The sequence below is a fragment of the Macaca mulatta genome, chromosome 19, assembly GCF_049350105.2.
Source record: "Macaca mulatta isolate MMU2019108-1 chromosome 19, T2T-MMU8v2.0, whole genome shotgun sequence".
NCBI lineage: Eukaryota > Metazoa > Chordata > Mammalia > Primates > Cercopithecidae > Macaca > Macaca mulatta.
The window spans coordinates 65,775,051-65,788,109 of NC_133424.1; the positions used below are offsets into that span (position 1 = coordinate 65,775,051).

At 44.7% G+C, this 13,059-nt stretch overlaps 1 protein-coding gene across 39 annotated transcripts in view; it reads left to right on the forward strand.

Moving 5' to 3' along the window:
* The window catches only part of ZNF331 (zinc finger protein 331), a 42,457-nt gene that overhangs the window by 3,176 nt on the left and 26,222 nt on the right, over positions 1–13,059 (forward strand). Inside the window, exon 3 of one of the 39 annotated variants that reach the window (XM_077981696.1) lies at positions 309–12,159. The exons of the other annotated variants lie outside the window; for them this stretch is intronic. The gene's annotated coding sequence lies outside the window, so the exon portion shown is untranslated. The remainder of the gene's footprint in view (positions 1–308; positions 12,160–13,059) is intronic. 39 annotated transcript variants of the gene reach the window in all.

The window sequence follows — 13,059 nt, forward strand, 5'->3', positions numbered from 1 at the left end:
CTGGTGATTACATTAGGCCCACTGAGGTAACTCAGGATAATCTTCACTATCTTAGTGTCAGCCCATTAGCAGTTTTAGTCCATCTGCAACATTGATTCCCCTTTGCCATGTAAGGTAATATAATCATAGGTGCCAGCATTACCATATTGACATATTTGAGAGGCAGTGATTTTGCCTCTCATAGGCCAATCCATTCAGAGTTTCCTTCATGACAACAATGTACTAGCTCCCCCATAACCATAGTCCTTTTTTTTTTTTAATGTGGTATAATCATAATCATGTCCTTTTTTTTTTTTTTTGAGATGGAGTTTCGCTCTGCCCAGGCTGGAGTGCAGTGGCGTGATCTCGGCTCACCGTAACCTCTGCCTCCTGGGTTCAAGCAATTCTCCTGCCTCAGCCTCCTGAGTAGCTGGGATTGCAGGCATGCGCCACCACACCCAGCTAATTTTGTATTTTTAGTAGAGACAGAGTTTCTTCATGTTGGTCAGGCTGATCTCGAGCTCCCGACCTCAGGTGCTCTGCCTGCCTTGGCCTCCCAAAATGCTGGGATTACAGGCGTGAGCCACCGGGACGCCTGGCCTACATTTCTTTTTTTATATGTTTTTGTTTTGTTTTGTTTTGTTTTTTCCTTATAGACAGGTTGTGTTCTGTTGCCCATGCTGGAGTGCGGGGTTTGATAATAGTTCACAGCAGCCTCAATCTCCGGAGTTAAAGTGATCTTCCCACCTCGGCCTCTCAAGTCCTTGGGATTACAGGCACAAGCCACTGTACCCTGCTCCTATCTTGTTATATTTCTTATAATAGGATTAATGCAGGCCTGCTGGAGGCAAAAAAAAAAAAAAAAGTCCCTAAGGAGCCCTTAAAGAAGAATCTCCAAATTACCTATAATTGTACCCTCCAGAGATAATCACTGATTAACATGTTAAATGGCCAGCACTTTGGGAGGCCAAAGCGGGATGATGATCACTTGAGGTCAGGAGTTTGAGACCAGCCTGGGCAACAGTGAGACTCCATCTCTACTAAAATAAAAAATTGAAAAAAATTAGCCAGGCATGGTGGTGCATACCTATAGTTTTAGCTACTCAGAAGGCTGAGGTGGGAGGATCACTTGAACTTAGGGGTTCCAGGCTGCAGTGAGCCATGATTATGCCACTGTACTCTAGCTTGGGTGACAAAGGGAGACAATGTCTCAAAAAACAAAACAAAACAAAACAAAAAACAACAAAAAAAAAACATTTGAAACGGTATTTATGTTTCTAGTCCTCTCCTTTGCCTCTAAGCATGTGCGTGTTTTGTTTTTAGAGTATTGAATCTTGCTAATTAATCATAAGTGAGCCAAAGACTCCAAATCTTCATTTATAAAAGGAATCCAACCCAGCCATGAATCTCATTACACCCATGTGTGTGTTGGGAGGGGAAGGGCTATGCCAGTGATCTTTGCCTTGGTTTGAAATATCTCTCACATATTTCTACCATATAGGATTAGAAATACATCATCTGAATCTAACCTATGGCAACAACTGTTCAACAAAGACAGCCTTTTAGAATTAGATTACAGAATGTTAATGTTCCTTTCCCAGGACATCACAATAATCATTGATGAACACTAATCACGGGGTGCCTTGCAGATACGGACTTTTCATGTAACATTAGCAAGATTATTTGTACAAGTAACGAATATGGGCTGTATAAGTAACATTTCCAAGATAGAAAAAGAATTAGATGACAGTATCTCATATGTATCTCCCTTATCCTGTGGAACACAAGATTCAGCCTCCTGCTAATGTTCTCAAATTGGCATCTTCTCAGATTAGAGTCGTTAAATTAGATGTTTTTTATGCAGAACAGTGTCTCTGTCCCCCAGCTGCTGATGGAACATTTCCTCTTTATATTTCTTAGAATCTCTTTTGCTAATGTATTCGTTTTGTTAAATGAAATGAGTTTCATTCATAACATCAGACTCTGAATGTTATTTTTGGTTAATATTGATTACGCAGACAGCGGGTTCAAGGAAGGCACTTTTGTTTTTTTTGAGATGGAGTTTCGCTCTTGTTGCCCAGGTTGGAGTGCAATGGCAAAAAAAAAAAAAAAAAAAAAAAAGTCAATATTATTAGTATTCCTTGCCATCACATAGCAGACAATAATTTAATCTATACTGTGAGATATTTCTGTTTTTTCATTGCTGAAACAATAGTCTCTGGAAATCATAGATAAGATCAAGGATGGAATCTATGTCAGTATCCTGGCTGTGATACTGTACTGTAGTTTTGTTTTTTTCTTGTTTGTTTTTCTTTGTTTTTTGAGATGGAGTCTCTCTCTGTCACCCAGGCTGGAGTGCAGTGGCGCAATCTCAGCTCACTGCAACCTCCACCTCCCGGGTTCAAGCAATTCTCCTGCCTCAGCCTCCTGAGTAGCTGGGATTACAGGCTCCCAACACCATGGCCAGCTAATTTTTGTATTTTTAGTAGAGACAGGGTTTCACTATGTTGGCCAGGCTGGTCTCAAATTTGTGATCTGCCTACCTTGGCCTCCCAAAGTGCTGGGATTACAGGCATGAGCCACCGCACCTGGCCTGTGCTGTAGTTTTATAAGCTATCACTACTGGTGTAAGTCAGGTTAAGGGCATACCAGATCTGTCTCTATTATTATTTACAACTACATGTGAATCTACAGTTATCTCAGTTTTTTAGAAAAAGAAATAACTTTCCTAGAAAAACATTTTTCTTGATCACTCTGTCACATACATTTGTGTACTTCTGTTTTCTTGTCTTTCTAACTGTTTCCTCCTCCTGGACCCATAAATTCCAAATGTGGAATTTTGAGTCAAAATTAGATGTTTGTGAGGGGCCCGCACTATACCACACCCTGTGACGTTAGTACTTGGAATGAGAGCGTGACTAACCGGGCATAACTGCTGCCTGCACATTGTTTACAATCCAGCAAGCAAGGGACACGGAAAAGCAGCTGGGGCAGCCTGTGCTGGCTGGCGGCCCGCAGAGAATTCCAGGTGACGCTCCAGAGGGCCTAGGAGAGGATACCCTTCTGAGGACAGCCATGGCTCGCCCGGCATCACCCTACCAGAGACTAGACAGGGTCCCAGATGGGGTGACACAGCCCCTGTCGCATCCACGACACAATAGGCCACGCTCCCAATCACCTAGCCACAGTCGTAGACCAGTCACTGACTCACAGTCTGCCACTTGTATTTCCATTGTCTCTGGGCTTCCTCTGCCTTCACCTTCCAACCGTGTGGTACCTGCCTGAGAGCAGCAGCCCCTAGTGGGACATGAGAGCCAGGACCCTGTCATTAACTGAACCAGCACAGAGGGCACAGCCATCGCCATAGATAACAGTGTTCAAGCCAGACGTGTTCTCCATACAGGCTCCTGTGTTGCAGTAACAGGAAGCCTCGGGAGTGGGAATCCTTGTGGAGGGAGAGGTGACTAACTTGGTAGGTCAGTGTTGGGAGAACGACATGTTCTAGAATCCAGTAAATACAGGTTAGTCCCCAAGAACTCTGAAACTCACAAATGCCAGTGTCCTCTCAGTTCAGATCGGTTTCGGCCATGGCCTGGGGGCAGGCGTGCCCTGGAGGGCATTTGTTCATGCAGCCAGTGCTCCAGAAAGACCCTAGGGTCTGGTTCTTCCTTTCCCCTAGGCTGGCATCCTGCAGAAACAGCATCCTGAGGGGGAAAAATTATTATTTAGGTTGGTGCAAAAGTAATTGGGGTTTTTGCCATTACCTTTAACGTCAATTACGTTTGCACTGACCTAATATATTACATGTCTTCAAGTCAACTCTCCACATGAGGTACCTTTTTTGTTCATTAAATGATTTGTGTTTATATGACTTAGGACTGTTTACTCTTTATGGCCCCAGATACCTTCCCTAATAGCGGCGTATCCCAGTAATTCCTTCCCAGGGGGTGTGGCAAGAACCAGGCAGGTATATTCCTCCCCGTACCCCTGGTTGACCAGCCCTCTCCTCTGAGTATCCACAAACCCATTTGTCAAACTGTTGACGTCCTGCTGCATGCTCTGGTTTTCTAAGATCTGATGCTACAGAAAAATCCCTCCTAGAGGTTCATGTTAGCACTTTATTTTACGGCGTGCTTGGGTAAGGAAGGGATTCGTTTTTAGGTGGAGTCAAACACAGATATCTTTGGTCTTTTCCATGGGGCTGATTTTTAGAGCACAAGAAAAGAGAAAGTTAGCTTGTTTACTCTGTACCTGGCAAAGTTGTCAGTTTTGTAAGACTTTTAAGAGTGGGGTTTGAGCAAATTTCTTTGTCACCAAAGGGAGGGATGTTTTTCAATATGCAGTAAATCGAAATTTGTTCTATTGACTTGGACTTCTTTGGGCGGACAGCTGCTGTGTTTTTTTCAGTTCCCCCTTTGTGTGAGCTGTGAGAACCATATGGTTTAATGTTGAGTATGAGTTGCCGAGGTTGGCACATGTCTTCAGTGACAATTTATGTATGTTTATGGTCTACAGAGGCTTTGATCTGTGTATACACTGCGGATTAAATCAAGCTGACTCACATATCCCTCAACTCACTGATAATCATACTTGCAATGAGAACATTTAAATCTACTCTCTTGGCATAAAGTACACAATACTACTCATTATATTGAGTCACCATGCTAGACAATAAATCTCCAGAAATTATTCCCACTCCTTTAATCTTCTCATTCCCCATCACCCTCCCAGCCCCTGACAACCACCTCTCTTCTTCTGGAAGTTTGATTTTTTTTTTTTTACCATGTAAATGACATCATGCATTTGTCTGTGTCTAGCTTATTTCACTGAGTACAATGCCCTCCAAATTTATCCATGTTGCCACAATAACAGGATTTCCCTCTTTGTAAAAGCTGGATAGCATTGCATTGTGTTGTCTTTACCACACTTTCTTTATTCATTCCTGATGAGCATGTAGGTTGATTCCTTATCTTGACTACTGTGAATAATGCTACTGCAGTGAACATGGGAGCACAGGTATCGCCATGACATACTAATTTCATTTTCTTTGGATATATACCCAGAGTGGGATTGCTGCGTCATCTGATAGTTTTAGTTTTTTGAGGCATCTCCATAGTGTTTTCCATACTGGCTATACTAATTTACATTCTGACCAACAGTGTACAAGGATCCTCTTTTCCTCATAGCCTCGCCAACATGTTATTTTTGTTTGTTTGTTTTTTAATAAAAGCCATTCTTACACGTATGAGGTGATATCTCATTGTGGTTTAACTTTGTGTGGCCCTGAATAATAGTAGTGATCTTGAGCAATTTTTCACAGACTTACAGCAATTTGTATGTGTTCTATCAAGAAATAGCTGTTCAACTTTTCTGCCCATTTATTATCAGGGTTATTTGGTTTTTTGCTGTTGAGTTGTTTGAGTTCTATGTTTTGTTGTTTTTGTTTGTTTGTTTGTTTTCTAGACAGGGTCTTGCTCTGTCATCCAGGCTGGAGTGCAGTGGTCACAGCTCACTGCAGCCTCTACCTCCTGGACCCAAGTAATCCTACCTCAGCCTCCTGAGTTAACGGGACTACAGGCACATGCCATCATGCCCCGCTAATTTTTCTTTTCTTCTCTACTCTTTTTTTGAGATAGAGTCTCTCTCTGTCACCCAGGCTGGAGTGCAGTGGCACAATCTCGGCTCACTGCAACCTCCGCCTCCTAGGTTCAAGTGATTCTCCTGCCTTAGCCTCCGAGTAGCTGGGACTACAGGCGCATGCCACCACGCCCAACTAATTTTTTTTTTTTTTTTTTTTTGTATTTTTAGTAGAGACAGAGTTTCACTGTGTTAGCCAGGATGATCTCGATCTCCTGACCTCGTGATCTGCTCGCCTCGGCCTCCCAAAGTGCTGGGATTATAGGTGTAAGCCACCACGCCCAGCCCATGCCCAGCTAATTTTTCAATTTTTTGTAGATATGGGGTCTCACCATGTTGCCTAGGCTGATCTTAAACTCCTGGGCTTAAGCGATCCTCCCACCTCGGCCTTCCAAAGTTCTGGGATTCCAGGTGTAAGCCACCATGCCCAGCCCTATTTTGGATATTAACCCCTTATCAGATATATGGTTTGCAAACAGTCTCTCCCAGTCTGTAGGCTACCTTTTCATTTTATTGTTTCCTTTGCTGTGCGGGACATTTTTAGTGTGACGCAGTCCCATTTACTTATTTTTGCTTTCGTAGGATGATCTTCTGGTGCGATAGCCAAAAACTCATTGCCAAGGGCGATGCGAAGAATTTTCCCTATGTATTCTCCCAGTAGTTTTACAGCTTCTGGTCATACTTTTATGTCTTTAATCCATTTTAACTTCATTTTTCTTTTTTTCTTTTTTACTTTTTTGAGACCGAGTCTCACTCTGTCACCCAGGCTGGGTGTGGCACCATCTCGGCTCACTGCAACCTCCACCTCCCAGGTTCAAGTGATTCTCCTCCCTCAGCCTCCTGAGTAGCTGAGACTACAGGCTCCCGCCACCACACCTGGCTAATTTTTGTATTTTTAGTAGAGACGGAGTTTCCCCATGTTGGCCAGGCTGGTCTTAAACTCCTGACGGGTGAGCCACCACGCCTGGCCTCATTTTACTATATGAAGTAAAAGAAGGGTCCAGTTGCTTTCTTCTGCCTGCAAGTGTCCAGTTTCCCAACACCATGTATTTAAGAGATCGTCCTTTCCCCGTTGTGTGATTTTGGCACCCTTGTCAGAGATCATTTGACCATGAGTTTGGATTTCTTTCTGGGCTCTATTCTTCCATTGTGTGTTTTCGTGCCAATGTTATAACCGTAGTAGGTCTGTTGCCCCGTGAGCGCGGCATGTCTATACAGCAGGTTGCAGCAAAGAAAGAAGGTTTACTGTCAGGCTGCAGAATAAGGAGGTGGGATGAAAATGAAATCCGTCTTCCCAAGGAGTTTGGAGCTGGGGTTTTTAAGGGTTTTAAAGTGTGGAAGTCACTGGTTGAAGAGTGCAGGGTGCAATCATGAGAAAGGAAGATGAAGAAACTATTCTCATGCTGATTCTGTTGCTCTGTGGATGTCTTCAGACTGCTTGGCATCAGCTATTTCGCTGGAATTTGGGACCTGAGAAACATCTTACGCAATTCTTTAAAGCCTAATGATTCCAACATTAGAAATTCTGTCTATGGGAACAGTGGGAACTCTGTCTCAAAAAAAAAAAAAAACCTTAAAAATCTTTTCATATTGTTTTCCAGTCTGTATTTTACTTATTTTTTGCTCTAATCTTTATTATTTCCTTCCTTCCTACCGTTGGACTCCATTTGTTCATTTTCTGGTTCCTTGAAATGTTTGTTTGAGATCTTCCTTCTTTCGTGATATAAGTATTTATTGCTATAAACTTCCGGCTTAGAACTGCCTCTCTTGCATTCTTCAAGATTTGAGAATGCTGTGTTTACATTTACGTTTGTCTGAAAATATTTTTACAGTTTCTTCCCCGGCCCATGGGTTGTTTAGCAGCACGTTGCTTAATACCCACATATTTTTTAATTTACCTAAATTTCTCCCGTTATTGATTTCTAGCTTTATGCCCTTGTGGTTGGAAAAGATCATTCATATGATTTCAGTCATTGTAAATTTCTTAAGATTTGTATCATGACCTAGCGTGATCTGTCCTGGAGAATGTTTCATGTGTGCTTGAGAAGAATGTAATGCTGCTGCTGTTAGAGAGATGGTGCAGAATACAGCCATTAGGCGTATCTGGTCTAAAGTGTAATTCAAGTCCAGTGTTTCCTTGTTGATTTTCTGTCTGAATGATCTTTCCTTTGTTGAAAGTAGGATCTGAAGTTCTCTTCTATCACTGTATTAAAATCTAACCCTCCCTTGAGATTTCTTAATGTTTGCTTTATGTATTTAAGAGCTCCAGTGCTGGATGCATACATATCTATAATTAATGTATCATCTTGACTGATGGACTGATTTTATTATATAATGACATTCTTTGCCTCTCTTTACAGTTTTTGATTTAAAGTCTATTTTGTCTTTTTTTTTTTTTTTGAGATGGAGTCTCGCTGTGTCACCCATGCTGGAGTGCAGTGGCCTGATCTTGACTCACTGCAACCTTTGACTCCCAAGTTCAAGCGATTCTCCTGTCTCAGCCTCCTGAGTAGCTGGGATTACAGGCGTCCCCCACCAAGCCCGGCTAAGTTTTGTATTTTTAGTAGAGATGGGGTTTTGCCATGTTGGCCATGCTGGTCTCAAACTCCTGACCTCAAGTGAGCTGCCCACCTCAGCCTCCCAAAGTGCTGAGATTACAGGCGTGAGCCACCATGCCTGGCCGTTAATCTTTTTTTTTTTATTTTCTTTTTTTGAGACAGAGTCTTGCTCTGTCGCCCAGCCTGGAGTGCAATGGTGCAATCTCGGCCCAACCTCCGCCTCCCAGGTTCAAGCACTTCTCCTACCTTAGCCTCCGGAGTAGCGTGTACCACTATGCCTGGCTAATTGTTGTCTTTTTTAGTAGAGATGGGGTTTCACTATGTTGGTCAGGCTGGTCTCAAACTCCTGACCTCATGATCCACCCACCTTGGCCTCCCAAAGTGCTGGGATTATAGGCTTGAGCCACCGCGCCTGGCCAATCATTTTTAAAAATTAGGACTCCCTTAACTTTCATTTCTTGTAATGGGATTAATGCAGGCCAACTGCAAAAAAATTCAGTCCTTTAAGGAGTTCATAAAAAAGAATCTCAGAATTAATTACCCATAATTCCATCTAGAGATAATTACTGTTAATCATATTTTGGTATATATGTTTGTAGTCCTCCACTTCCCATCTAAACATGTATGTGCTTTTGTTTCTGGAACATTAAGTCCTTCTAATTGATAAAGTAAATGAATCAAAGACTTTCCAAGTGGTGGTTTGTAAAAAGCATCCAGCCCAGCCACGGGTCACATTAGACCTGTGAGCGTGTGGGGACGGGAGGGACGTGCCAGTGATCTTTGTCTTGTTTTGGAAAACCTCTCATATGTTTACACCTTACAGGATTAGAGACACATCATCTGAAACTAATCCCATGGCAACAAATTATTAAAAAATATAGTGCACCCTTGGAATGAGTTCTGTATCTGTGGATTCAACCACAGATGGAAAATATCCTTGGCCAAAAAAATAGGATGTTTGCATCCTATTTTACAGACGCAAACATCTGTATTGAACGTGTACAGACTTTTCTTCTCATTATTCTAAACAATACAGTATGAAAATTATTAGCATTAGATATTTATAAAGAATCTAGAGATGATCTAAAATGTACAGGAGGATGTGGATAGGTTATGTGCAGATACTACACCACTTTGTCTAAGGGTCTTAAGCATTCAAGGATTTTGATATCCAGGGGGGTTCTGGAGCAAATCTGGTTCTGGAACAAATGGCTCTACAGCCTTTCAGAATTAAATTTTCTATGATTTTAATGGTTCTTTCAAAGACCATGACAGTAATCACTGATGCCTGTTATCTTACAAATATGCTTGTACAAGTAACGTTTCCGTGATTATATGTACAAGTAAAAAATACCCACTAGACAAATAACAAATCCAAGATAAGTGAAACTGAGTACGATGGCAATTAAAGTGGTTTGCGTGAATGTCCTGTAACACATAGAACACATGATTCATCCTCTTGCTAATGTTCCCAGTTTGGCATCTTCTAAGATCATATTATTTGAGCACAATTTTTGATGCAGAATCATCTCTCTTTTCCCCTGCTTGCTTGTCAGAGGGAACATTTCCTCCTTATGTGTCCTAGAATCTTTTCACCTAATGTGCTTAAACAAGACAAATTTCATTCTTAACATCAGGCTCTGAAAGTTCTTTTTGGTTAGCATTCACTATATTGACAGCTGGTTTGGCAAGTACATGTTTTAGTATAAGGAAGAAACAGCAGGCCAGGTGCAGTGGCCCTTGTTTGTAATCCCAGCACTTTGGGAGGCCAAGGAGGCAGATTGCTTGAGCTCAGGAGTTCAAGGCCAGCCTGGGCAGCATAGTGAGACCCCGTCTCTACAAAAAAAAAAAAAGAAAAAAATTACAAAAACTAGCCAGAGGTGGTGGTGTGCACCTGTAGTCCCAGCTCTTGGGAGGCTAAGGTGAGAGGATGACTTGAGCCTAGGAGGCAGAGGTTGGAGCCTAGGAGCCTAGGATCAGTGTTCGAGATCGTGCCACTGCTCTCCAGCCTGGGTGACAAAGCGAGACCCTGTTTCAAAAAAGTTAAAATAAAAACTGCAGATGAGTTTCTTTTTTAAAACTGGATTCAGGATCAGTGTAATGTTACTGATCTTCAATAGTAACCGCAAACTTAAAAAATCTTTACATATTACTGTATGTATTAGATAGTCTGATAATTAATAGTTGAGACAGTCATACCTTACAGTATTATTATCCCAATTTTATTAGTGAGGAAACCAGCAGTTAATAACTGTTAGGGCTCAGATTCACATTCTGAAAGTTATACTATAGAGCCTGTGTTCTTAGTTTCACCAAAATATCTCCTCCCAAATTATACATACCCTTTCAAACCTACCTTCCTCTCAGTAATTAATGATACATTCTTTCAATTTACATGAATCAGTATCACTATTAGTAAATGTATTTTATGCCATTATATAGCAGACTAATTCATTCTGTACTCTACTGTGATATTTTCCTCTATCTTCTGCAAGATTTTCATTTTTAAAAATTACCGTCTTGGCTGGGTGCAGTGACTCATGCCTGTAATCCTGGCCTGGGCAACAAGAGCGAAACTCCGTCTCAAAAAAAAAAAAATTACCGTCTTGAAATTTGCATAACATCTATGGATGGTGTGAATGTCCTGGAAGTGATGTTATACTGTATACTGCAATCACCAAATGGGGGTAACCAAGTGAAAGTTACATAGGCTTTCTCAGTATTATATGAACAACTACCTAAGACTCTACAGTTGCATCAATTTCAAAGAAAAACTTCCAACACACAAGATAATCTCCAAACATATTGGGCATACATGTGTGTACTACTATAGCTGTTTCCTTGGGATAAATTCTAAAAAGTGGGATTTTGAGTCAAAATGAGGCTGTGGTTAAGTACCTGCAACATCCTGTAGACCCTGCGACATTACTACTTGGAATGAGAGCGTGACTAACAGGGCATAACTGTGGCCTGCACATTGTTTACAATCCAGCAAGCAAGGGACACTGAAAAGCAGCTCGGGCAGCCTGTGCTGGCCGGTGGCCTGCAGAGAATTCCAGGTGACGCTTCAGAGGGCCTAGGAGAGGATACCCTTCTGAGGACAGCCATGGCTCGCCCGGCATCACCCCACTCAGAGGCCAGACGGGGTCCCAGCTGGGGTGACACAGCCCGTCTCCCAGTCGGGAAGGGGCGTCTGCAGGGAGCAAGATGGACTCAGTGTGGGGCTGCCTGCCTGGAACGCGCCCTGAGGCCCCTGCCTGGGACCGTCCCGGACTACGTTTCCCAGAGGCCCCCAGGAACTTAAGGCGCTGCATGCTGGGACACGGGGCTTGGGGCTCTGGTTTCCCCAGACATGGTCCGGCGTACTCCTCAAGCCTCTCATCCCTTCCTGAAGCCTCTGTGTGTTTGGGCCTGAGTAGGGCATTCGCTTCCTGGGAGGAACCCAGGGGTACATGCCAAGCACTGGGGTAGGGGGACCGCCGAGTGCGCCCGCGGCTTCGGGAGAGGCCAAGGAAGGAAGGAATGGGAAGAGTGCGCGCACGCGTGTCAGTGTGTTCATGTGTCAGCGTCTGTGCACGCGCACATGTGTGTCGGGGTCTGGTTGCACATGCGTGTCAAGGTCTGGCCACACACATGCGTTGGGGGTCTGTGTGCACGCACACATGCGTTTCGGGGTCTGGGTGTACATTTGTGTCGGGATCTGTGTGCACGCACATGCGTGTCGGGCTCTGCTGCTGCTTGCGCGCGCTCGCAGCTAGGTGCTCGAGGCCTCTCCCGGGTCCGGGGTGCGCATGCGCGCTGGCCTCCATGGGTGGCGGGACCGAGTGTATGACGCACTTGCGTGGGAGTACGAGGCTGATGCGGCGGCCCTGTCCCCGTAACTGTGACACGGGTGCACGCGAGCGTCATTGGGGGCGATGGGGGGCGTGCTGGGTGCGCTTCTGCACTGGTGACGCAACCGCTGTGTCTCCGCCAGTCCGCGCAGGTGAGATTGGCGCCCATGGCTCCCAGGGGAGACGGGCACTGAGCTTCTGACGGTGACGCACTTGCTGGAGAGTGTGGGGTGACACAGCCGGGCTCGCACCATAACTGGTGACCGGGGGTGCTCCCGAGGCTTTGGGTCGACGGAGCCTACACCTGTGAACCTCGGCGGTGCGTCCCGGGGACTCTGCTCTGTGAGGTGCACTCTGGGGGTTGTGTGGGGTGGCGGTCAGGACGGGTCTCCGTGGCCCACGGATGCACCTTTGCATTGTGTGGGGTGGCGGGGCCCACAGCGTGGCCGTGCTGGGCGTTAGTGTGTATGAGGGGCGCAGATGTGTCTCAGGACAGCCTGTGCTGTGGTGAGGCTGAGCCGTCCGTGCAGGCTTGTGCTGGGATGGGTGATCGGGCCTTCAGGGTGATGCAGGTGTGTGTGACAGCACAACCTGTGGCTCCAACAGCGCAACCTGTGGCTCCAGCGTCTCTGTGCTGGGGTAGGTGATCTGGCCTTCTGGGTGACGCAGGTGTGTGTGACAGCTGCAACTTGTGGTTCCAGCCTCTCTACTGCTTCCCCTGCCTTCACCTCTTAACCAAGCGTTACCTGCCTGAGAACAAGGGCCACGGAGGGACATGAGCCCCTGAGCCCAGCCGGGAAATTCACCAACAACAAGGCAGAAACAGCCATGGCTTTCAGAGCCAGAAGTGCTCTCCACTCAGGCCGCCTGAGTGACAGGAGACAGTGGCCTCAGGAGTAGAATTCCTCCTATAGAGGGGCACGTGCCTGATGTGGGAGACAAGGGGAGGGGCAGCTCCACGCTTCATCATCTCAGTCATCTCAGCTTGCTCTTCAGGAATCTCCCAGAAACTCCATCTCGGGGCCTTGTATTTCTCTTTGGTTTTATTAGAT